Source organism: Engystomops pustulosus, chromosome 2 (genome assembly GCF_040894005.1).
Source record: "Engystomops pustulosus chromosome 2, aEngPut4.maternal, whole genome shotgun sequence".
Lineage (NCBI taxonomy): Eukaryota > Metazoa > Chordata > Amphibia > Anura > Leptodactylidae > Engystomops > Engystomops pustulosus.
Window position 1 is genome coordinate 31,453,661 of NC_092412.1, and position 26,700 is coordinate 31,480,360.

Genomic DNA, 26,700 nt, shown 5'->3' on the forward strand with positions numbered 1-26,700 from the left:
GGAAAGGAAGCACCAGTCAACATAGTGGGGCAGATTTACTTACCCGGTCCATTCGCGGTGGATTTGGGTCCAGCCGGCAGTTCCTCCGACGTCCACCAGCTGTGGCTTCTGTGCTGAAGACCATCGGAATGCACTGAAGTTCACCGTCCTATCGTGGGTGAAGGTAAGCGCGTATCGAGCGACACTTTTTTTTTTTTAAATGCGTCAGTTTTTCTGAACCCATCGGGTTTTCGTTCGGCCACGCCCCCTGATTTCTGTTGCGTGCATGCCATTGACGATGCGCCACAATCCGATTGCATGCGCCAAAATCCTGGGGCACTTAAGGAAAAATCGGTGCAAATTGGAAATATTCGGGTAACACGTCGGGAAAACGCAAATCGGGCCCTTAGTAAATGACCCCCAGTGTCGCAATCCTACTAAAACAGGCTGAAAGCAGTGGAGTTTGGGCAACTATTTAAGAGTAAAAAACACTACAAATGGAGGCAGTAGCATAAAGGTCACAAGGAGATACAAGAAGACCTTGTATAGAGGAGTTTTAAAATATTTGGTCTCCAGTAGTTACTTCATCTCCCTGTGTTGTCTTATGGTAACACAAAACTGAATGGTCAGCCTGTTTATGATGACATTAGGCTCTGTTCACATATATTGGATATGGCATACATTTCCCATGAGATGGATTTTTACCACAATTTTTTTTGCACATTTCCAGGTATAGAATTCTACACATCAGATATAAACCCCCCTTCATAAAAATGATCTGTAGCATGACACTTATTCCATGTATAAGATTAACCTCATTGCCCGACAATAGAACTAATCCTCAAACCTGTAGCGCATAAATCCGGGGTAAGCCTTAGATTTTTTTTTCGGTGGATCTTACAGTGAAATATGTCTGAGATTTGCAAACCTGACATGTGATATAAACCTGCCTTTTAGAATCAGATTTAATCTATGTAAATACTGTACATGGAGCGGATTATATGGCTATTATACGGCTCTATGATCCATCTCATGGTCTGCCAGGAATTCTGTGATTGGAAAATTTACTGTAGGTCCTTAAGGGAAGGAGAACTCTACACACCTTCTTATTCTCCTCTCCAAACATTGGGGCACATTTACTTACCCGGTCCAGTCGCAATCCCGTGGCGCGTTGTCCGACAAGGATTCGAGTCTGCCGTGATTCACTAACCAGGTGTCGCTGCTGCGCCGAGGTCTGCCGGAGTTCACCTTCTTCTTCCTGGTGCATGTGAGTGCTTGATCTTGCGACACAAATCGTTTTTTAAATTCCATCATCCGTCAGGTTATCCAACGGCCATGCCCCCCCCATTTCTGTCGCGTGAAAGCCGGCGTCACAATCTGATCACGTGCGCCAAAATCCCGGGGCAATTCGGCACAAAATGGAAATTTTAGGGAAACCCGATGAAAGTCCGGCGTTTGGACCCTTAGTAAATGAGCTCCATTGAGTCACTTCTGGTTACTTTCCTGAAGATCCATAGGTTCATGGGTTTGGTTTCATATAGGAGTATTGGACCCCAAAGGAAAATTTGTAAAATAGTCCCTAACTACAATATACTAATTATTTAAAACATTCCTTATATGGGTAAGAAACACCTTATGGGTTCCCCACGGCTCGTGGACCAGAGCCATAGCTTCTTTACAATATGTCACTTCTCATTGCAGCTCAACCATGTTCACTTGAAGGACACTTGGGTACAATACCATGCATAGCCCATTAACACGATTGTGGTGTTTTATTAAACCAACAGATATGACATTATAATTTTAAACAAATTATGTAAATGACAACTTCAATCTTTTCTTATGGAATTTGTTTCAAATTGTGAACAATAAAATCACATATCAAGTTCCTATTTGAAGACCATGGTCGGACTAATAAAAGAACCAAGGTTATGTGCTGTGTTGACTTTTGTACTTTGTGGTTTGAGGGCTTTAAATTATTTTGACCCTCCAGAAGAACCATCAAGAAAAGTGTTGAGCGGACATGAACAGCAAAGTGTGGGTTGAGCCAAACTTTGGTGGTTTGGGTCCCTTGGACCCAACCCTGAAGTTTAGAAGTTTGGGTTTAGGTCCAGCTCAATTAATCACTGGTAAGGTCTGTGATTGGTGCTGGCACTAATCGTGAATGGCAACTGTTTAAAATAAATGGGGCACATTTACTTACCCGGTCCAGTCGCGATCCCGTGGCGCGTTGTCCGACGTTGATTCGGGTCTGTCGGGATTCACTAAGGTCCGTGCGCCAGATATCCAGCAGGTGTTGCTGCTGCGCCGAGGTGCGCCGGAATTCACCTTCCTTGTTCCGGTGCATGTAAGTGCTGATCTTGCGACACAAATTCTTTTTTTAAATTCCGCAGTTTTTCCAAATCCATCGGGTTGTCTGACGGCCATGCCCCCCCCCCCCCATTTCTGTTGCGTGAAAGCCGGCGCTGATGCAACACAATACGATCGCGCACGCCAATATCCCGGGGCAATTTGGTGCAAATTGGAAAGATTTGTGAAACCTGACGACCCTCGGACCCTTAGTAAATGAGCCCCAGTGTCTTCATTTCAATAACTCCGTATATAGTAAAGTAAACAAAAAGGAAACAGAACTGTTTACTTCTTGTCTTTATAATATAAGTTGACTTTGTATTGTATTTCTTGTGTTGAGGTCTCTAGCATTACCCAGGAGAACCATCTACTCATCTATCTAGGTTCCTATAACTACGTTTGTAGTAAACTAATCAAGATGGTAGAAAAATACTAGTTCTCCTTGTTAGTTGTTTTGATGTTATGATAGCATCATGGCTGACGAAGAGAACTACTATCATCAAATATACTCAGTTTCCCTTAAAAGGTATCTCCTGATCTCTTCTGCTCTCAATGGTCTATAGTGCTACTCAAGATGATCCCAGTGTAGGACTCTAATCTATGATGAGCTTGCTTAGACTGAGGAATTAGAACTGGTTATTTCAATTTTTTCCTAATTATTCTTTATGTTAACTCTATGTACTTGTAATCTTGATGGCCCCTAGCCCTGTCCATCCTCCAGTAGATTCCTTTATTAACCTATATAAGGTCCTCTGACGCCACTGATAGTAAATGAGTCACAAAGGGTGCGTTGTGCTGCTTTCTTCCTAAGATTTAATAATTCAGACAACAGCACCTTAAATTATACTCAACCGTAAAGCAATTAAAGGAAGCATTGTACATTATGAATGAAGGAACCGTGGGCTACAAAGTCTATTCAAAGACACAAGTTGTTAGCCAGACAAATATGGTTGACCTCTAACCTGGAGGCTTGTTCTTTTTTATCCCTATTATGTTATATATCAAGAGACAGGAAAAAATGGAATTACCGCTTGTTGATTAATGAATAAAGCAAATGTCAAACGGTAGGATCGGTAATTACCACCGTCTTGTAAAGCCTGTCCTCGTAGGGTTTCCGAGACCGGCAAAATTTTCAGCTGGAGAGATGATCATATTCTCCAGATTATGTGCTATGTTTTGTCTATTCAAGTACATTTTGGAGGTTGTGTGGGACAATGTATTAAACAGAGTGCATATTAAAGGTACTAATTAAATACAATGCAATTTGCCTCTACTTCATCATAATGACAGTCTTGATTACATGGCTGAACTAGATGAGACATTTCACAAAGAACGAAAAAAAAAAAAAAAGCTATTCAGCACCAGCACTTATTACTTGATGTGAACTGTATGGAAAAAGTCAAAAAATGGTCAAGTTTAATTATAGTCGTGAAGGTTCGGGATGACGAAGGTCACGGAAGAATTTGCGGCTTTCTTTCCGTTCAAATGGACGAACAAAAAAATGTTTTGTCATGGAAGGATAATAGAGATCCAGTTATTAGAGCGTCGGGTCTATTATGTCAAGTTTTTAGATGTCTCTAGACAAGGACATTACTTCTCTGTGGGCGAAAGAGGCGCAGAAAAACTTCAAAGTATTCGAAAAAAGTAAAACATTTTTCTGTCAGTGATAGAGATATTAAGCGAAACTGAATTGGTTTCGGCTTATTTGAAATATTTAGGTGGTCAAAAAAATTGCAGATAAATCTTAGGCTTACAATATGATTTGGACAAATGGTCACCAATTTTCTTAAAACATTTTTTTTTTTTAAGGAACCATTGTGTGTGTGTAGCCAGGGAAGGGGGAGTTCTTAGGTGGTGGTCAAAATCCCCAGTACACAAGCCCCACCCTTACCCTGTCCATTACCCTACCTCTTGTGTTCCTCTTACTTTCCCAACACTATATAATAAACATTGTATAATGCCTCCTTCCTTTGACACTCGCAGCCACCTCCTTATAATGTCCTCTTTTCTCTACCTGCCACCTTATTTTCGATTTATCCTAACCACCCAACATATAATGCCCCCCCCTCTTAGTATCCCATTGATGTATGCCCCTTTTATGTAGCACCCTGTCTATAGTTTTTGTAGCTCTCATGTTTATAGTGATGACGTCATCATCATGCCTTTCATCTTCGACGATAACTATACCGTTCTTGCCAATTTTCAGAACGTCCAAGAGGTTCCTCAAATAAGGGAGACCTCAGAAAAAATGGGCAAATATCTTGCACATGGCAGAAGGCGTGCACCAAGTTTTAACTACACAGACCATTAGACAGGAACATTGCGGCAGATTTATCGAACTGTTCAAGAGTAAGCATGTGCTTGGTTGCCCCTGGCCACCAATTATAGTTCAGCTTTCATTTTACTAGTGCTCATGAATATGTTTAAGGGGAGCTGTAATTGGTTGACATGGCCAACTAAAAAAATTCTCCCTCTTAGGCAGCTTAATAAATCTACCCCATTGTGTGTTCTAGGCATGAAAGGGGACATGGAAAAACACATGCTCTGAATATAGCGCTCATGGCCATTTAGTTCTCGCCCCATACAGATTCTGCCCCATGTTTACTGGTATTTACTTAATTGACCAGCCCATAAGCCACCTTGGGGTTCTCATAAAAAGTCAGTGGATGCTTGGTCCACTTTTTTAAAAATCATAGAAAATGTATTGCTAGTATTCTGCTTCACTATAACAGTCTGCCTCGGGCAAGCTGTAGTGATCGCTGATTGACAGGTACAGAGGCTCCTGGCTGTAATAGTAACCAATCTGTGCCGCACGATGACATCAAAGGGGGACAAAGATTGGGGCAAAGACGGAAGCGGTTTTGACCATATTTAGACCACTTTTACTTTTTTGGGGCGAAATTATGTGAACCTATGCTATGTTAATCTTCATATTATTTTCCCTTTTTTCACAATAAAAAATAAATATGAAAAATTAAAGATTCTGTTCATTTTACATTCCTATGTGTCACAAAAATAGTACTAAATGAATAATAAATGGAAAGTCAAAGGCATAAAACCATCACATGGTGCATGGTCATTAACAGTAACTCCTCTTATCTTATAGAAGGTGTATTGCAGGACCCCTCATTATCCTCGTTCCGGGGTGCACAACAGGGAAGCCATTAGCCGCTATTGTGCGCAGTGCATTAGTCTCGTACATCTCATCCTGTAGACATTTGACATGCTCCATCCGATGACATTTTATCTTTATTTATACCTCATTGAAATGTCAGAACGTAAGTACAGCTCTACCACCCGTACATCATGTCTAGGCCTTTACCAGTCTCCTACAACCTGAACTTGCCCCTAGCTATTTCTGAGTAAGTTCTGAGAATTATCATCTCCGGGACCCCCTGACCTTTGTCATCTTCTTGGAGAGTAGACTTCATAGCTAGGAGACAGTCCATACCCCTCTCATGAATGGTGTAGATCGGGGCATCCATTATTCATGGCCGGTTACAGAGCATGCCTTCATTATGATGGGGAAATGTCAGGGTCAGTAACACATCAGAAATCATTCCTACGACAGTCTTGAAGGCTCATAGGAATGAAGATAAGGGACATTGAGTGTAGTTTTAGGTTTCTTATTGTTAGACTACCAAAAAATGTGTTTTACACAATATCTACATACATACATTTTAGATATTTTCATAGATTGTATTCTGGATAGTTACCTGTATGGTTATTGTTATATGTTTTATCCATCAAGGGAAGTCTTACAATTATATGTATGTTAATAATGTTTCGGAATATCACATTCCGAGGTCAGGACTGGGAGCTTATACATACTTCAGGTGTTACATGAAGTATTAGTTACATACAGCACTGTAAGTAGATATAATATGCTATCTACTATGCTTTATACATTTCTGAGACTTAACATTGTTATAGAAATTTCAGCTACACTTCTCAGATGCTGCAAAACATCATAATACACACCTCTGCACCTGCAGATCATCATAATACACACCTCGCCGCCTGCAGAACATCATAATACACACCTCGTCGCCTGCAGAACATCATAATACACATCTCACCGCCTGCAGAACATCATAATACACACCTTACCGCCTGCAAAACATCATAATACACACCTCCGCACCTGCAGATCAGCATAATAGACATCTCCACACCTGCAGAACATCATAATGCACACCTCCGCACCTGCAAAACATCATAATACACACCTCCTCCCCTGCAGAACATCATAATGCACACCTCCGCATCTGCAGAACATCATAATACACACCTCCGCGCCAGCAGAACAACATAATACACACCTCCGTGCTTGCAAAACATCATAATACACACCTCCGCGCCTGCAGAACATCATAATAAACACCTTTGCACCTGCAAAGCATCATAATACACACCTAAGTGGTTTCAGAAACTCATAATATACACCCCAACTGCTGCAGAACCTTACAATAAATACCTCGGCTTCTGCCAGGCAACATAATACACACTTTAGCTGCTACATAACATCATAAAGCACACCTCTGCTACTACTGCAGAACCTCATAATACACATTTCAGGTTGTGCAGAACATCATAATACACACCTTAGCTGTTACATAACAGAATAATATAGAACTCAGTTGCTGCAGATCAGTGTAAAACACACCTCAGCTGCTGCAGAACACATTAATACTCACTTCAGCTCTTACATAACAATATAAAGCACACCTCTGCCGCATAATATCATAATATACACCTCAGTGGCTGCTGTAGAACCTCATAATACACATTCTAGAAGGTGCAGCAACATCAGAACACTATAATACACATCTTAGATGCTGCAAAACTTCATTGCGGCTACTGTCGAACGGCAATACACTTCAGCTGCTGCAGAACATCATAATACACACCTCAACGTTACATAACAACATCATATAGACCTTAACTGCTGCAGAACATTATAATACACACCTCAGCTGTTACACAACAGCATAAAGCACACATCTGCTCCATAATATAGTAATATACACATCAGCATAATAATACACATCTTAGCTGCTGCAGAACTTCATAGCGGCTACTGTAGAACAGCAATACACTTCAGCTGCTGCAGAACATCATAATACACACTTTAGCTCTTACATAACAACATAATATAGACCTCAGATGCTGCAGAACATCATACCACATGTCAGTTGCTGAAGATCAGCATAATACACACCTCAGCTGCTGCAAAACTTCATAATACACACCTCAGCTGCTACATGACAACATAACATAGGCTTCTGCTGCTGCTGCAGAAGAGTATAATATAGATGTAGACATCATAATACTCATCTCTACTAAGATGTACTATAACAATTCAGGGCAGTAAAAGGTGTTGTTAGTTTGCCAGACACCTACAGCTGGAGAAGGAAGACAACGGGGGTCATTTACTAAGGGTCCAAACCACGCATTTTTGTTGGGTTTCCCGAATTTCCCCAGGATTTTGGCGCATGCGATCGGATTGTGATGCATCGTGCCGGCTTTCATGCGAGAGAAATCGGGGGCGTGGCCGTCGGAAAACCCGCCACATTCGGAAAAACCGTGGAATTTAAAATACGCTTTGTGTCGCAAAATCAATCACTCACATGCACCAGGGATTGGATGGTGAACTCCATCGGACCTCGGCGGGGCAGTGACACCTGGTGGACATCGGGCGTACGACCTTAGTAAATCGCCGGAAGACCCGAATTCTTGATGGAGAACGCGCCGCTGGTTCGCGACAGGACCGGGTAAGTAAATAACCCCCAACGACTCCCTGCTTCACCATTATACTCAATACTATTTTTGTCCTCCTGAATATTAAATTTAAGTTTAGCCCTTGATGAAGTTCATTTATTGAGATAAGCAGACCCAGTGATCATTAACTAGATTTATTTTATTGCTTCCAGTTGCTCATCCGTACATTCATGATTGTCTTTGGTGTTCTGACTACCAGAGGTATAACTATCGTAGGTCCAAGTAAAAATGTAAAATAGAGCCCCACCTGGGAGCTCCTAAGAGAAAATCAACTGCTTCCCCCTTAGGCACAGCCCAATAGTGCCTATAGGTAAATTCAGAACAAATCGGCCATTGCTGTATATGAAAATGTAAGTTAAAAATTTTTTTACATTTTTTTAAATAAATTTTTCATTCAATATTATTTGCTTAGTTGACGTTGGTGCATTATTTTTAGAGATAATTCTATATACTTTGGAACTAATGTTCAAAATTCATAGTTGTATATAATGTTCTATTGTTAATTCAGTATTTTTTAAATTGATATATAGGATTGAATAAACGTATGACACTACTTTTATTTTTAGTGCCATTGCCACCAACCTCTAATGCAATCTCATTAGCGAGACCCTGAAGGAAATCTGACACAATAGGAAGGAGATGTGTTGTATCAGCAGGAAGGTTACGTCTAAATGAAATGTTGATAGATTGTTAAAGTTGTCGAATATATGAAAGTTTAAAAATAGATTTATTTTCATTATTTTAGAAATATAATTAGGTCACAGGGGTGCATCCATATAGCTAAAGTCACAGTGTTTAAAAAAACTTTTAAATTACAATTTAGTTACCCCAAAGCAGACAATATAGTAATGGTACCCCCGATTAGTTTTTATAGTAATACTGTCGCAGCAGATGTAGTTACAGTGGCCGACAGTGTCTCCAACATAGCTAACAAACTAACAGTGTCACCACAGCAGCCAATAGAGTAACAGTGCCCACACAGCAGCCAATATAGTAACAGTGTCCACACAGCAGCCAATTTAGTAACAGTGTCCACACAGCAGCCAATATAGTAACAGTGTCCACACAGCAGCCAATATAGTAACAGTGTCCACACAGCAGCCAATATAGTAACAGTGTCCACGCCGCAGCCAATATAGTAACAGTGCCCCCACAACAGCCACTATAGTACGGTGTCCGCACAGCAGCCAATATAGTAACAGTGTCCACACAGCAGCCAATAATTACATCATTACATCACTACTGACAATAGATGATGTCTATCAGCTTATCTCCTCCCCCTCCCTGTACAATGACCTCTATATAGATAACACTGACCCATCATTACATCACTACTGACAATAGATGATGTCACAGCATATCTCCCCCTCCCTGTACAATAACCTCTGTATAAATAACACTGACCTATCATTACATCACTTCTGACAATAGATGATGTCACAGCTTATCTCCTCCCCCTCCCTGTACAATGACCTCTATATAGATAACACTGACCCTTCATTACATCACTACTGACAATACATGATGTCACAGCTTATCTCCTCCCCCTCCCTGTACAATGTCCTCTATATAGATAACACTGACCCATCATTACATCACTACTGACAATAGATGATGTCACAGCTTATCTCCTCTCCTCCCTGTACAATGACCTCTATATAGATAACACTGACCCATCATTACATCACTACTGACAATAGATGATGTCACAGCTTATCTCCCCCCCCCCTCCCTGTACAATGACCTCTATATAGATAACACTGACCCATCATTACATCACCACTGACAATAGATGATGTCACAGCTTATCTCCTCCTCCTACCTGTACAATGACCTCTATATAGATAACACTGACCCATCATTACATCACTACTGACAATAGATGATGTCACAGCTTATCTCCTCCTCCTACCTGTACAATGACCTCTATATAGATAACACTGACCCATCATTACATCACTACTGACAATAGATGATGTCACAGCTTATCTCCTCCCCCTCCCTGTACAATGATCTCTATATAGATAACACTGACCCATCATTACATCACTACTGACAATAGATGATGTCACAGCTTATCTCCTCCCCCTCCCTGTACAATGACCTCTATATAGATAACACTGACCCATCCTTACATCACTACTGACAATAGGTGATGTCACAGCTTATCTCCTTCCCCTCCCTGTACAATGACCTCTATATAGATAACACTGACCCATCATTACATCACTTCTGACAATAGATGATTGAAAACTCAGCACACCTCAGCTACTGTAAAGTATATTGCTAAATTTTGTTGCTAGAGCACAGACTCCATAGACATGCAAAACAAAATCAAGAAATACAAAAATAATTTAAAAAACGTTTTTACACATTCACTTTGAGGATTCAGAAAGAGGATGCATAGCCACTACAACGCTGAATTATCTGGACACCGGCAAAATATTTTGGTACTTGTATTTGGTACAATTGTACTTTATTGTTTATAGATTCCTCCTATTTCATGCCTAATCATAAATTGGAATGTAGAGCGGAGACTAAGGGAGTCAATTTCAGGTAAATTGCATCAAATTCGAAGGATTTCTGTAAATTCAGCCCGATGATTCTAATTGAGTTTCTTGTTTCCCTGCTAGCCTAGCTCGGTTTCATCGATTTCTCTACAACATGATTGTGTGGTCACCAGGGAATCATCTGTAAACTTAATTAGTCGAGGTTCACATGACTAATTCTCTTGTCCATTCCATAGCATGGCACTGGCTTAGTAGACTGCATTCATGAAATTAAACATTCAACATCATAAATCAATAAAGTGCACACAAGAGCATTCCACCGTTATGAAGTGCAAAGGTCAATGACTTTCTGGTTTGGCCCCATGAGTTTTCTGTAAGTAACTTAAATGAGAAAATCACATTTGTGGCAAAGTGAACTACGCCAACCCCTACAACAACTAATACTACGGACGTGTAGAAATATTTTTGTGTCTTTTTCTGCTCACCCTATCCCCCTTAACACCCTTTCAGACAATTAGGCTAGCCATATTACATAATTAGGTGGTTGGTCTACAATTCCCCTTACTTAGCTCCATTTCTATGCAAATTCATTCTGAGTTCGGTCAAGTATGCTTTTATTATCAATAAGGAGAAAGGAGTATTCCACTACCACACCCCTATGGGGGTGGCATTTGCCTTCAAAAACATAAGGATCGGACATTGTTATGCTAGGTTAGGGAACGGCTATGATAGACAGATAGAACATACAAGGACAGTGAGTCCTAAGACTAAAGCCTCTTCCTAGATGTCCTTTCCTAATCCTCAGCCCACCCTAAGTGATAGGTGACAACTGGTCGACATTCTTTCAAGTGCAAAAGGAAACACAAAAAGAAGTTTACAAAATACAGGTCAGAACCTAGATACAGAAGTCTAAATGAAGGCAAACTAGCTCAGAATAAGACTAAAGCAGGCGTGGAACAATTTACCAACAAAACCATTTATGAGATGTCAGAGCCCAGGTCCACACAATGATTGGATCAGTTTTCTGACATCCAGACATGGCAGAAATTTGAATGGGAAGAGATTCCCTCCATCACAGCAAATTAACTGTTTGAAATCTAGAGCAGACTGATGGGTCTGGTGAAAATCGATCAAGCCTACTGGGAAAGGAGTATTCAGAAGACAGGGCAGTACTCAGCCTACTTTCTACTTAGTGTAGGTGGCGATAATAATTCCAAATGATAAGTGAATCCCACTACTTGAGTGGTATGATGTTTTAAATTTTGGCCATCCAAAAAGGAAAGGAGTGCACCAGTGTTCAGACTAGAAAGGACAGAATGGAAGAAAATGACACATATTAACAAATCATCAGCCATATCTATACAGAAAGAGAATGACGGTGAAGCCTGAGGAGGCACAGTTGTTACAAGATGAAATCAAATTGCTAAATCCCTCTCTCCCCTTGCATCAAGGGAGAGTTCAAAGATCCCCTATACATTTGTTAGTTTGCCAGTCTTCTTTAAATTGATGGCTTTGGCTGAAATTCATATGGCCATCTAAAGTGTGCACAGGAGAGTACAGGAGCCCATGGATTAGGTTTCTTACTGTCTAGATCCCATAAATAAAAATACTGGGGCTTTCTTCAGACTTTTTCGGGATTGCACGGCTTGGACAGGTATTTAACAGGGGTTTGCACTGGGATTGTGTCTCACACAATCGGATTCTGTTGCAGCTGCGCTGGTTTCCATGTGAAACAAATCGGGAGGCGTTCCATCAGACGATATGACTGATTCGGACTGAGTGCGGGATTTAACTTTCAAATTGTGTCGCAAGACAATGCACTTACATGCACCAGGAGGAAGATGGTGAACTCTGTCTGACCTGAGCGGGGAAGCGACACATGCAGGATATCGGGCGCACGATCTTAGTGAATCGCGGCAGAGTGCATTATCATCGGACAATGCACTTTCTGTGAACTCCGCGGGATCGGGTTATTAAATGTGCCCCACTGTCTCCTGTGTACAGAATAGGGGATAAATGTCATTAGTGTCAAGAACTCTCAGTACTGCCATTATTATATCCAAAGTCCATGTATTTTCTAAGCAAACTGCTTCAACTTATAGCTGCAGAGGAGGAAGTGATGTCAGAACAGGAGTTTGGTTTGGCCACTCCTATTTTGCAGCAGTATTTTTTATTGTTTGTTGTGACCTACATAAAAAATTACAGAGCAGCTTGGAAGGTTACACTTGAGAGACTCAAATGAAATAAGGAATAGTCTGTTATTAGACTATTGTCGAACCAGTTCATGGGAGGTCTCCCCATGACAGAAATTAGAATTCAGGAAAATTGTATCCAGTACAAAAATTATTAAAAAAAATTTCCCAGACCTGCTTCGATAGTGATGACTAAAAGAGAGGAACAAATACAATGTTAGAATTTGGGTTCAGTCATATTGCCGGATTGGCGGCCGTACTGGCAATCAAGAAAATTTGAGCCCCAGGTATCAATTTGCCACACTGGTTTATCAGCTCCCGATTCAGCAATGTGTCTGGGTCTTTCGGCCAAACGTGGAATGCTTACATCTGGTCTGTTCATCTCTAATAACTAACCTTCTGGACAATATGATTAGATGGGAAGATATATTTATCTTAAACAGGGTGTGGCTCTGAGATTTGAAGGACAGTGGGGTGCACAGTTAAAGACCCAGGGCTTTACCCTTAGTGGATATATTTTGTTAAGCATTGACCTTGTGACTGCAGCATTGGTTTACACCCAATGGTGGCCACTGAGTTGATTTGATAGAGTGTGCAAATTATTCCGACGGGGTTGGGAAGCTGTTGGCCCAAGGGATGAAAGAGGTAGGTTGTAGGTAGGTAGGAGGGTTGGGTTTACTATGTAAATGTTTTTTTGCATGTACATAAAGCCACAAAATTCTCAGTAAGAACTCAATAGGCAGTAGCACTTTTAAGAGAGCACTTGTATAGTTCCCATATATTATCTCAACCTGTATTCAGTTGGAGCGGACTACATTGAAGGACTGTTTCTAATAATAAAAATTCTTAATTAATGTGTTTTCACCTCTGGATGACAAATGACAATATTTACTTTGTATTTCTTTACAAAAAGAGCGTTTCCGTAATGAATAATAATTGTTTTGAAGTCTTAATATTCACGGGGGTCCTGTGTAGCTAAAATAATTAAAAGAACTTGCAGATTATACCTGTATCAACTCCATTTTGTGTCTACCTCTGATCATGACAGATGCAATGTTGTTTGCTACATAGAATTAAAAAGCACCGCAGGGTGACCGGCGTATCTCGGCTCGGCGGGTGGCCTTCCCTCTGAATTCTGTTTAGTTACATTGTCTGCAATGGCATCAACAAGCTGCTGCCAACAAGAAAGCGCAGGCGAGATAAGAAGGCGCAAGAAAGTTATAATAACCATAAGAAAAACATCACAAAAATGATTTTTTTAAAGAAATAATTGATTTTCGGCTATTTCCCGCTCCGGGCTCATTAAAATGTTGGTCTAATTTTCAGATTGACCTGGGTCTCAGCATTCGGACAGTGAAGGTTTTTTTGCAAGGCAAATTACAGTCATGAAACTTTCCTTCTATCCTCGTGGGATGAAGAAATCTTTTTTATTTATCTTGTATTTTTGCAGTAATTTTTTTCTAAATGAATCTGCTGCACGGCCGTTTGGTTTGCATGTACAAGGTAGAGCGTTGTATTGCCGGTTAAAGGAGAACCATTTATTGCAACACAGCTCTTTGTGCACAGGCGTATGATGAAACCCCGACTTTTCGACATAGCCAGATACCTTAGGACGCTCCGATCTCCAGGTATATTGTGTCGGGCAGCTGTGCTGACTACAATTCTTTGCCAGGTCCTACCTGCTGTAGAATAGCGCTACCAACAACCACCGTTTAGGCCCACTCTGCCATTCAACCTTCATGCCCCTCCACACCCACTTAGTGTAAGCTAGGCGTGGTGCTTATTTTAGGGCTTGTATGACAGAAGTCAATAAAGAAAATGTCTTTCCAGCTCACCCAATTGGCCACTTGCCGTTTTGTCCTCAGCATTACATGTATTTATACCAGTAAGCCATGGTCACATGTTCCACACAAAACAATCAGAGAAACCATATGAAGTGACAATATCTATCACTAATTTTATAATAAGCTCATTTCAGCTAAATATATGGATGGCCTCCAATTTAGTTCTCGGCAACCTCTCCTCCAACATGACTAAAATCACATAATGGGGCTCTTTTACTTAGGGCCGCGCTACTTACTTTCTCCGGACTTTGCACCTTTTTCGGAGATTGCACAGCTTTGACAAGTATTTAACAGGTGCCTAAGCTGGGATTTGGTTGGGAGTTGGCTCCCATGTGACACAAATTGGGGGGGCGGCCATCGGACGATCTAAATGATTCGGACTGAGCGCGGGATTTAACTTTCAAATTGTGTCGCAAGCCCAAGCACTTACATGCACCGGGAAGAAGAATGTGAACTACGGCAGACCTGAGCAGGGAAGCGACACATGCAGGATATTGGGCGCACGATCTTAGTGAATCGCGGCACAGTGCATTATCGTCGGACAATGCACTTTCGGTGAACTCCAGCAGACGGCTAAGTAAATGTGCCCAAATGTGAGAACACACTAGAGCACACAACTAGAGATGAGCGAGTATACTCGTCCGAGCTTGATGCTCGTTCGAGTATTAAGGTACTCGAAACGGCTCGTTGCTCGGACGAGTATTTCCCCTGCTCGAGATCGAGCATTTAATTAAAAAAACACAGTGAAGAACAATGAAGAATAGAATAAAAACAGTGAACACAGTGAACACAGGATCATTTAAGTGAAAAAGACAGTGAAGAACACAGTGAAGAATAGATTACAGATGTTCGGCACATCTGCTTACTTGTCGGGAGATACGAGCGGAACGGCAGCAGGGAGACAACAAGCAGCACGGGGAGACATCGGGCAGCACGGGGGAGACATCGGGCAGCACGGGGGAGACATCGGCCAGCACGGGGGAGACATCGGCCAGCACGGGGGAGACATCGGCCAGCACGGGGGAGACATCGGGCAGCACGGGGGAGACATCGGGCAGCACGGGGGAGACATCGGCCAGCACGGGGGAGACATCGGCCAGCACGGGGGAGACATCGGCCAGCACGGGGGAGACATCGGGCAGCACGGGGAGACATCGGGCAGCACGGGGCAGACATCGGCCAGCACGGGGGAGACATCGGCCAGCACTGGGGAGACATCGGGCAGCACGGGGAGACATCGGGCAGCACGGGGAGACTTCAGTGGAAGAAGAGGAGCGGATCCCGGGACAGCGTATCACCCCGACAAGTAAGCAGATGTGCCGAACATCTGTAATCTATTCTTCACTGTGTTTTTCACTGCGTTTTTCACTTAAATGATCCTGTGTTCACTGTTTTTATTCTATTCTTCACTGTTCTTCACATCTGATAACTTGTCGGGAGATAATATATGCGCGGAACAGTGAAGAATAGATTGCAGATGTTTGCATACATCTGATAACTTATCAGAAGACATTCTTTTTCAATTAAATAACACATTTTATTCCTGAACCATGGTCCCTTTGAAAAATGCTCGGGTCTCCCATTGACTTCAATGGGGCTCGTTATTCAAGACGAGCACTCAAGCATCTGGAAAAGTTCGTCTCGAATAACGAGCACCCGAGCATTTTAGTGCTCGCTCATCTCTACACACAACAGTCAAGTGTGTGGCATTCCATTAACATCCGGGAGACAGCCCTTGGCAATCACAGCCATAGATAGGGGTGTCCATTTGCCAGATTGACTGGACGTCCGTCAATCCGTGAAAATATCCGGGTGGCGCGGGAGTTTCTCATGAGTACACATATTGGATGGACTTGATAGAAATAGAAATGCTCCAGAACAGTAATATTAGATACTATTATCAGTATTATGTTATAAGAATGATGTAATAACAACAATAGATTTTAATATAAATGTAATTTAATAATCATAATGATGATGATGATATTAATATAATGTACCAAAAACAACAAAATAATAATAATAATAATAATAATAATAATAATAATAATAATATCACTATTATTCTTATTTATAATGTCGTTATGATGATGATTATGATATGACAGTATCCTATACACAGAAGCTGAAAATGTGTCGTAACCAAGTCATTGGAAACAATTTTTTTTCTAAAGGAAAGTTTTATCTGTCTGGAGATGTTGGAAGTTTTGTGCTGATTTATGTGTTTGATTTGGTTCTGCAGTGAAAGTGTAAATTCTAGGAGGTGTTAGTATAATGGGGCTGGAGGTGATGACAGAGCTGCAAAGATTTACTTTCAGAATGGAAATGTTAAGTAATCACGGCGCCAGGCTTCTAATCTCACACATTTTCCCTTTTCTAGATTGGAAGGAGGACAATTTCCCGAAATTGGATCTACAATTTGCGGCTGGCATCCCATTGTTCCTGAAATTTTGGAGAAGGTAAATCCTCCTAATCACAATGACATTTCCTTAAAAGCTATTTTATGCATCACAGCTACAAAGTGCACGTCGTGTTTATCCAGGTGGAGGAGAGAGGTATACGGCTGAGGGAACAAGTATTATAATCCTATCAGGACTAGGGGACAATTTTGACATATTGAGGGGTGAATACGGCTCAGAATGGGTTAATTTTTTTACGCCGATTGCATTTAGTCTCAGCTTCCTTTTACCTCTTAGCATACAGGAAGTACCCAGTCAGCCAATCACTGACTACAGTCATCAACCTCAACTTGTGATTGGCAGATCTGGCCAACAAGGTCGGAACCTGATGAAGGGAATGGTAGTGACCTAGTAAATGTTGGATAAGTGGTGTCAGAGGATCTGTGGGATGAATACAATTGTTAACCCTTTTGTATCTATATTTATGTTATCATATTTACTCCAACTGAGGGCATCCTTGGCTCCGATGGTAACCATTCATTCTAAATGCTTAGGTTTCCATCATTGCTGATGTAATGTTCATTGCACATGTGATGTTTGGGCCAATCCCTGGGCTTGGTTTGAAACAGTCCAAATTAAAGGGGAAGTCTACACCTTTGCTGTCATAGTGTAGTTCATTTTGTATTTAGTTAGACACAGAAGCAGCTTTCTAATCCCTTGCCCTGCAGCAGTCATTTGATAAATTAACTGAGACATATAGAGGCAACAGACTTGCCACTGTCGCAATCACATGGTTAATCACGTGACCACAGAGAAATATGGAGGCAATGCACTCATGACTGCCGCAATCACATGATTAATCACATGACCACTAAGACCGATAGAGGTAACGAACTTACCACTACCACAATCATGTGATTAATCACTTGACCACTAGGACCAATAAAAGCAACAGATTTACCACTGTCCCAATCACTTAATTAATCACATGACCGCTGGGACCGATAGAGCCAACTGACTTGCCAGTGCCGAATCACATGCTTAATCACATGACAGCTAGGACAAATAGAGGCAAAGGACTTGCCAATGCAGAGTCACAAGATTAATCACATGACCACTGAGAGCGATAGAGGTAACGGACTTACCACTGAAACAATGACTACTAGGACCAAAAGAGGCAATGGAATTCAAGGTCCCCTTCAGCTACTCACAAGGGAAACAAATACAGTTTTTGGATCAATTTGGCAGCCAATGCTATGAAAATAGGTCCCAGGATCCTTTGCCATTAAATCGAACTTGAGTTTACACCTGTTGGATAAGGTTTGACATTGACTTTGTAAACACAATTTACTATTCTTTATTTCTATTTTTTGCTAAAATTTATATTATATTATCAAATCCCCCAAAATACAAATAGAAGATCATTCCTAAATGCTGATTTGGGTGTCATTTTCCCGTTCCTCACTTTATTCCAAAGTAAAGGAAGATTTAATATAATCTTTTCCGATAAAATGAAAAAATTTAGCAAACAAATCAACTCCTTCTTCAGTGACTTTGAAATTTGAAGTGGTCACTTTTCTACCAATAAAGTCAATGCTTCGAGAATTGCATATGTCTATTCAGGTGCTTTCAATCTCCGCTGGATGGGAATAATTACCTCGTGCCCTCGCTGGGTAATTGCCTTTTGATTGAGGTTATCAAAGTAATCAAGTCACCGAGAGGCAGAAACCATTGGCTGGGTGAAAAAGAAGACGGGGAATGTGAAGGGATATGTAAAACTGGTCAGATTACTAGACATCTATGAAATATCTCATGTCGGGATAATGGAATCCGACCGGAAGTGTTATGCCCTTAACAGGATTATTCTGGATTAGAATTTTGAGTTATTTTAAGATTTTAAGGTCCTTTAGAAGGGAAAATATAACACTATAGATAATTGGTGGTCAACGCTTGTTCAGTTTTGGCTTGACCAATAATGGCCATGATCTCAATATGGTAAAGTGGAATGACCGGCTACATGACACTTCTAATGAGGATTTTAATGTCTTGGAACCAAGTATAATATGTGTTGAAATCCAACGTTTTAGATTCTTCTTTCTTCCGACATTGATGGTTGTTTGGTGCTGCTTTTATTGTTGAGGGCCGACATGTGTTGGTCATCCTTAAGATTTTGTTAGATAGGCCTCCTTTAGATCATATAAGGCTTCTCATTTGAAAGGGCCTAATGGGTTATACAGTGGTTCTGAGCAGGGATTACTTACATACTGCTATGGTGCTGCCATTGAAGAACCTATAAAGCTGAAGCCAGGGAACGGTGCATTTGAGGTGAAAACCCTTGTATATGGACACTCCAGAGCTCCCGATAGGAGGCGCTGAGACCCTTATATGCATACTGAAGCACGCCTCTCACAGTTGGAGGAGGAATTCTTCCCCCCGCCTCTCTCTCATTCCCGTGTAGAGTTAACAGTATTTTCACTGTTTAACTGTGATATTGATCTTATGTTAACACTAGTATATATCATATGATGTAACACTTGTATTATTATGTATGCACACACGGTCCATGTGGACCAATGAAATGCATAGCAGGCCTTTATATGTTTGATTGCTGGCCTCCTTTCACCATGCTTGAAAAAGGCTCGTAAGGAGCTGAAACGTCGCTCATGGAATAAAGACACCCCACTTTTTTGAAACTACCTTTTGGAGTGCTGCCTCTTCCTAAACTTTATACTGCAGTCCCCCTGCCTGGGGACTTACGGACTTGCACCCACCGGAGTTGCTGTGCTGCTCTAAACTTTCCTTTTTCTTCTTCTTCATTCCCGTGTAGGAGAGCTGGCTCAAGTTGCAAGAGATGTGCAAAATTATGCATATAGGAAGTGCTCTTCAAAAGGCTGAAGAGTGCCTCATAGACTAAGTACTTTGCTCCGAACTAGATTTGCAATATTTGGTCTATTTTTAGCGGTTTATATTAAGTAAATGGGTTTTCAGGATTGAAAAAAATCTAATTTTTACCTATCACACCACTAATACATGCTGGTAAAAGGTTAAAAGTCCTCCCAATATCACCTAAAATTATCTGCCACTGAGGCACTGTACCTTAATTACAGCTGTTTTTTTATATGCAAATGAGTAGACATGAGTCAACTTCTGAACAGATGAGTTAGGCTTCATTCCAGACTCTCTGTCCTTACCAGAATGACGACCATCACACGGCATTATATTTTTAGCAGTGAGCCGTGTGTGGAAAACTGCAGATCTTCTCACCATTTATGCACCCAGTGTTGGTTGGAGCCATTGGTGATGGGCAGAGCCTCATGACAGTGGGCAAGTCCAACTTAGACAAAGGCAGAAAAAGTTTGTGGGACAATTTTACTGGTGGCAGATTTAATCTGAGGAGTAAGGAATATTGTGCCTGTTCTTGATGACAGGTTCCCTTTAAGATGTTGTTGACCTTTATGTTAGAGATCAGAAGTATAATATTTTTGAGGGGTAATACCCCTATTGATCACTTCCCAATGGAGAGAGAATAGAACAGGAAGCAGCTCTCTTCTTTGTGCAGTGGCCAAACCGAGTAATTGAGGCTCAGTTTTCATTCAAGTGAATGGGAGTTATTCTGCAGTAACCTGGGTCGTCCACCACACAGGAAATGGAGCTGTCTGCTTCCTGTTTGTTTTATTTTTCAAAAATAGGTCATTTTCTTTACCCAGAAAAACTCATTAAATGGATTGGCCAGAAAGTACTAATAATGTCCTATACATTTTTTTTATGCTGTTAATCGCGCAGGTTCAATAATGATTTTGTTTTATTCTACGGGTCATTTTGGACACAGATGTCATATATGTAGAATTTGTATGGTGATTTTCACTTTTTTATGTTATCTGTAAGTTTTATATGTAATGGGGGTATTTTTATTAATTCATTAGATTATTTTTCTATTTTTTTTTTCCGCTGTTTTTAACTTTTCTCACTATGGGACATGAACAACTGGTAATTCGATTGCTTTCTTGCATGATAAACAGCATTGTGGGGTATTATCAGTGTCAGCTTCTGCAATCGCACATGTCGACAAACTGCCTGTAAGGTCCTGTCTGTGACAGGACCTTACAAGCAATTACTATGGACATCCATGGAGTTTAAGATCAGATCCCAGAGCTTCCATTGCAATGATCGGAACCCCCTTGAAAAAGCTGTGTGGGGGCCTCGATTGCATTTGCATTGACTGTGGCATTTAACTGGTTAATACCTGCTATCTGAGATCACTCCGACTGCAAAGTTGCACAGTGGTGTCAGCTGTAAGATACAGCTGACACCACGTGTTTCCCAATGCCACTTCATCACCAGAGCTGAACCGTCAGCGACTTTATGACGTACTATTACTGTAGATCTATTGATCTCTGTGCCGTAATAGTACGTCATAGAGGGGGAACAGGTTAATATTGATTTTACATATAAATACTGTATATTGTAACATATTATTACAGTCTGTTCTAAAACTTCTCAGTGAAACCAAAAGTCGCTGACTTTTATAATCAATAATCTCTTCAGCCGAAAGCAGAAATGTCCTTTCCCAACACATTCACGTCTAAAGTTGTATCATCCAGAACCTAATTTGTCCCTTTTTGCAGAAATAATGAAATTTCTCCTCCAACGTCTGACATTTTACAAGTGATTGTTTCTTTGCAAGTACATTTCTATTAAAAGAATTGAAATGAGGCTAAATGTTTCACTCTCCCGCCGTCTACTTGACCGTTCCAAGCTCTTCTCGCGGAAGCCTTGATGGCTGATCTACCGCCATAATTACTTGTTAACTGAAAAATGTTATCATTTATTTTATTTTTTTTAAGTAGAACATACATCATTTCGGACATTTATATAGAATTTTCTGTAATTTCATGCTAATGTTTAATGGAGGAAAGCGCATTTATCTGCAGTCACTTAGTTACAGCTCATCTGGTGGACGTATCAGTCATGGGGGAAGGGGGGCGGGAGTGAAATTACCAGAATTAGGAGATATGTCTTCAGATTTTGAGAATATTCTTTGCATTGTGTCTTTCTATGTGGTTATATTTAGTGATTTTCTTTTAGGGTGTTATACATGATACAAATCTGCAGACAACGTTTGATAGATGTATGTTTAATCCAGGGGCATAACTAGGAGAGGCTGTGCCCTTAAAAACTTGTTTATCCAATCACACACATTTATATACTCCTACATTTATGCACTGTGAAACATCGTGAAAGATATGCACTGTACATTGTGCAGCATGATATCTATATAATTGTATACCTTCTCCATCTTTGATTTGCCAGGTCAGGTTCTTGGGCCCTCCTGACTCTGGGGGCCCCTTAGCAACTGTTAAGGCTGCTACCCCTGTAGTTACGCTCCTGTTTTAATCATACTCTTAAGTAGGTAGTTAGTAGCAACAGGATTGTAAAGAGTAATCTTTTAATCTAAGTTTGCAGCTCTGAAAGGGCTTTGGGTGGATCTTTAAGCCTGAAGAGCTTTCTGCTCTGTGAATTGAGGTGCTCACCCACTACACCTCTCTACTTTCATGGACTTCTGTTGTGTCCAACCAACAGCCTGCTACAGCTCTGACTCATAACAGATAGCTAGGACACACAATGCACACAGCAGAAAGCTCTTCATGCTTAAAGATCCCGTGCAGAGCTGCAGACTTGGAATTAAACAGTCCTTGAAATTAAGCTTGGAATTAAACTGAGACCTGGAATTAAACAGACCTGCTGCAACTAGTAATACACACAAAGGTAGAATTCCAAGGCCAATACCTATCACTACTTTATGTGGTCAAAACTGCTGATAGACTACCTTCAAGGTGATTGATTCTTGTTTGCTAAGCGGGGCTTGAGGTCTGTTCTTCAGCTAGTGATGGGAGTCCCAACAATCGCCTATGGGGGAAAAAACTTTAAGCATTCAGATGTTACTCTACTTTGGATTCCATAGGGAATACATGCCTTGATATAACCGGTTTTATGCCTGGAAATATGTTTCCAATTCTATTCCACCTTCCTACTAAGGTACCAAAATATTGATATTCAAAGCCTACTTAGATGCCAAGTCGGGCTATACTTCCCTGGCTTATATCCACAATTTTTCTAAAATATTTATTTTATTTTTTAACTTTTTTTTTAACTGAGTGAAACTAAGTTATCCAAAACTTTCCTCGAAGAATAAGAACTTTGATTTACTCCCTCAAAAAACAATACAGAGTATGAGTCACCTGAAGTCAACAACAAAGCAAAGAACACGGGATGGAGAAACTTGGAACTCCGTCGTGAGGTTCCCAGCATATTTTTTTCATCCATCCATTTATACAGGTTATTATAGAATGAAATTGAGACATACAGAGTAACGGTGGTGACCTCTCAAGGTCACGTATAGCCGGCTCTTGGACTCAAAGTAGAGTCAATTTAGAAGCAAAATCTTAAATTACTAGGTTACTCCAAGAAAAGATTTGTATGACAGAAAATTTCACGTTGACGTCTACATCATAAATCATTGTGACAGAGCACTTAATGTATTTTTTATTTATTTATCTGCTGGCTGTAAAGGCTCAGGCTATTAGGTTATATCAGACTCATTTTCTGCCTGTATCAGGGCAGTACGAGAGGAACCGGCGGCAGGGGCCCAGTTACACAGGGGGCCCTTCTGAAACTCACCATTGGGATAAGCAGTTACCTAGAGTCGGGCTACATCCCACCTCATTTTATGGATATGTTAAGCATATTAAAATTCTTGACGTATGCTCTGACATATACCGGCTGGTGGGGGCATCATGTTGGCCTCCATCTGGTCAGTACACATCGCATCCAGCCAGAAAAAGGTGGAAAAAAACAGAAAGATGTTTAAATTATGCTAACGAACCTGAAAGGCTACTGGGGCTGTAACCATAGCCCCTCTGTGTGGCAGATTAACAGGCTGTTACACTGTTTAGAGCACTTCTCCCCTCCCACTATGTGTTGAAACTTTGTGCTGAAGACAGTGTAACAGCCTGTGAAGCTATAGCACAGAGGGGCTCTGCTAACGCCCCACAGAGCACTTCTGGATCATTAGCATAATAAATAAAGTTGATTTTAAAGGGAAGGAGGCCAAGGATAACAAATATAAGAATATTACCACAGTAATCAATGAGTATTGGACACAGTGGGGCACATTTACTTACCCGGTCCTGTCGTGATCCCCTAGGTGTGTCGTCCGATGAGGAATCGGAGCTTCCGCGATTCACTAAGATTGCGTGTCCAATTTCCTGTATGTGTCGCTTCCCCGCTCAGGTCCGCCGGCGTTCACCTTCTTCTTCCTGGTGCATGTAAGTGCATGTCTTGCAACACAAATTTGAATGTTAAATCCTGCACCCCCAATTTTTGTCGCATGAAAGTCCACGTACAAGAATGTGCCAAAATCCGATCGCGTGCGCCAAAAACCTCTTCTATATGCGGACCGCGGACCCTTAGTAGATGAGCCCCAGTAAGTTTTATCATGATGGATTTTGATAGATTTCCTTTAAGGTAATTTTTATTTGGAGTCTCTTAGTATCATCTTGAAAGTTCAAGATGATACCAAGTTTGGTGCCATTAGACGCCAAAATTGTCTTGAAAATAAAAACGTAAAGATAAAAGAATAAGTATTATGGCTCCTGGAAGGCAAGAAGTAAGAAACCCAAAATGCCAAGTTGGAAACGGCCGTGTCAGGAATGAGTTAATTTCCCAAATTGACCTAATTCTGAATTAAAACCACATAATTTGCATTACTAAATTTATCTGTACCCGGAGCAGCTTTGCATTACATAGGCTGTACCCCCCACCCCCTCCCCTCCAGAACATGTTCATTATCATTTTCAATTGGAATTAAGCTTTCGGTTATGATGCCATACGTTAGCAATTTGCTTTTCCATATAAAACTACATTATGGTTTAATACATCCCATAGTCTTGATGTCTAACATTTACAAGATGGAATATGGAGCCGTTAATTGAATTATCCCGAGGAAATTTACAAGGAGTAAGAGATAAGGAACTAATACCGAGTGCACATGGACCATTATGAGCCGTCGTAATGTTACACTTTATATTATTACATGATGCAAATTATAGAGATGAGAGCTCTGTGATACACCACAAGGTCAAGGTCAAGGGTTAGGGGGAGGGCAATGCGGAATAAGCTCTTGTTAATTGCTGCCATTGACAAGGGAAAATCGAGAACTTGTTGTCGTCGTCTAAGTCAACATTGGGACATAACGGGATGAGTCTGCTACGTCATCCGCCCATGGTACCACTCAGAGTCTGCCCTTGTGGGTTGTCGCAACTGTTCGGTATTGTCCCATTTACATTGTCTCTATATTCCTTATACAAGGTCATAGTGTTTTAGTAGACAGCAACTAACTTATTCCCACTTTGTAACCACCCAGTCTTTGCCATCCATTTGCCCCTCCCGAGACTAGGAGAAGCGCTTTAATTTCTTTGTGTTTCAGAAATAATATACTTACAACTGGGTGGCACCCCTTCCTTTTGTAATAAATTGAGATATAATAAGCCTTGCATCTGTATGATATCACATGACCAGGGATATAACAAGCCGTGCACCTGTGTGACATCACATGACCAGGGATATAACAAGCCGAGCACCTGTGTGACATCACATGACCAGGGATATAACAAGCCGAGCACCTGTGTGACATCACATGACCAGGGATATAACAAGCCGAGCACCTGTGTGACATCACATGACCAGGGTTACAATGCATCACACAACTATGCCACATCACATGACTAGAGATATAATAAGCCATATACTTGTATAATATCACATGACCAGGGATGTAATGAGCCGTGCACCTGTGTGACTACTCATTACCAGGGATATTACGAGCTGTGCAGCTGTGTGACATAAAAGGACCAGGGATATAATGAGCTGTGCATCTGTGTGACATCACATGACAAGGGATATAATGAGCAGTGTCCTGTGTTACATCACGAGAACAGAGAAATAATGGGACATGAAACTGTGTAACATCACCTGACCAGGGATATAATGAGCCTTACACCCATGTGACATAACACATGTGGAGAAACACAGTCATTCAGTGGGGGAGATTTATCAGAAGTGTCAGAGGTAAAACTGGTTCTAGTTGCCCATGGAAACCAATCAGAGCTCAGTAGAGATGAGCGAACATGCTCGTCCGAGCTTGATGCTCGGTCGAGCATTAGGGTACTCGAAACTGCTCGTTACTCGGACGAATACTTCGCCCGCTCGAGAAAATGGCAGCTCTCGCCGTTTTGCTTTTTGGCGGCCAGAAACAGAGCCAATCACAAGCCAGGAGACTCTGCACTCCACCCAGCATGACGTGGTACCCTTACACGTCGATAGCAGTGGTTGGCTGGCCAGATCAGGTGACCCTGGGATAGACTAGCCGCTGGCCGCGCTGCTCGGATCATTCTGTCTCTGGATGCCGCTAGGGAGAGAGCTGCTGCTGGTCAGGGAAAGCGTTAGGGTGTTCTATTAGCTTACTGTTAGGCAGGAGTGATTCTCCAAGAACCCAACAGCCCTTCTTAGGGCTACAATAACGTTCTACTTTTTTTATTTTAATTTGCATCTTTTACCATTTTGTGAGGAATTAGCAGGGGGACTTGCT

The 26,700-nt window shown here is 41.2% G+C and overlaps 1 protein-coding gene across 2 annotated transcripts in view; it reads left to right on the plus strand.

The window, feature by feature from the left end:
- CNTN5 (contactin 5) overlaps positions 1 to 26,700 on the plus strand; it is an 860,183-nt gene that overhangs the window by 342,763 nt on the left and 490,720 nt on the right. For both annotated transcript variants that reach the window (XM_072134178.1, XM_072134179.1), the window contains exon 3: positions 17,036 to 17,114. The gene's annotated coding sequence lies outside the window, so the exon portion shown is untranslated. The remainder of the gene's footprint in view (positions 1 to 17,035; positions 17,115 to 26,700) is intronic.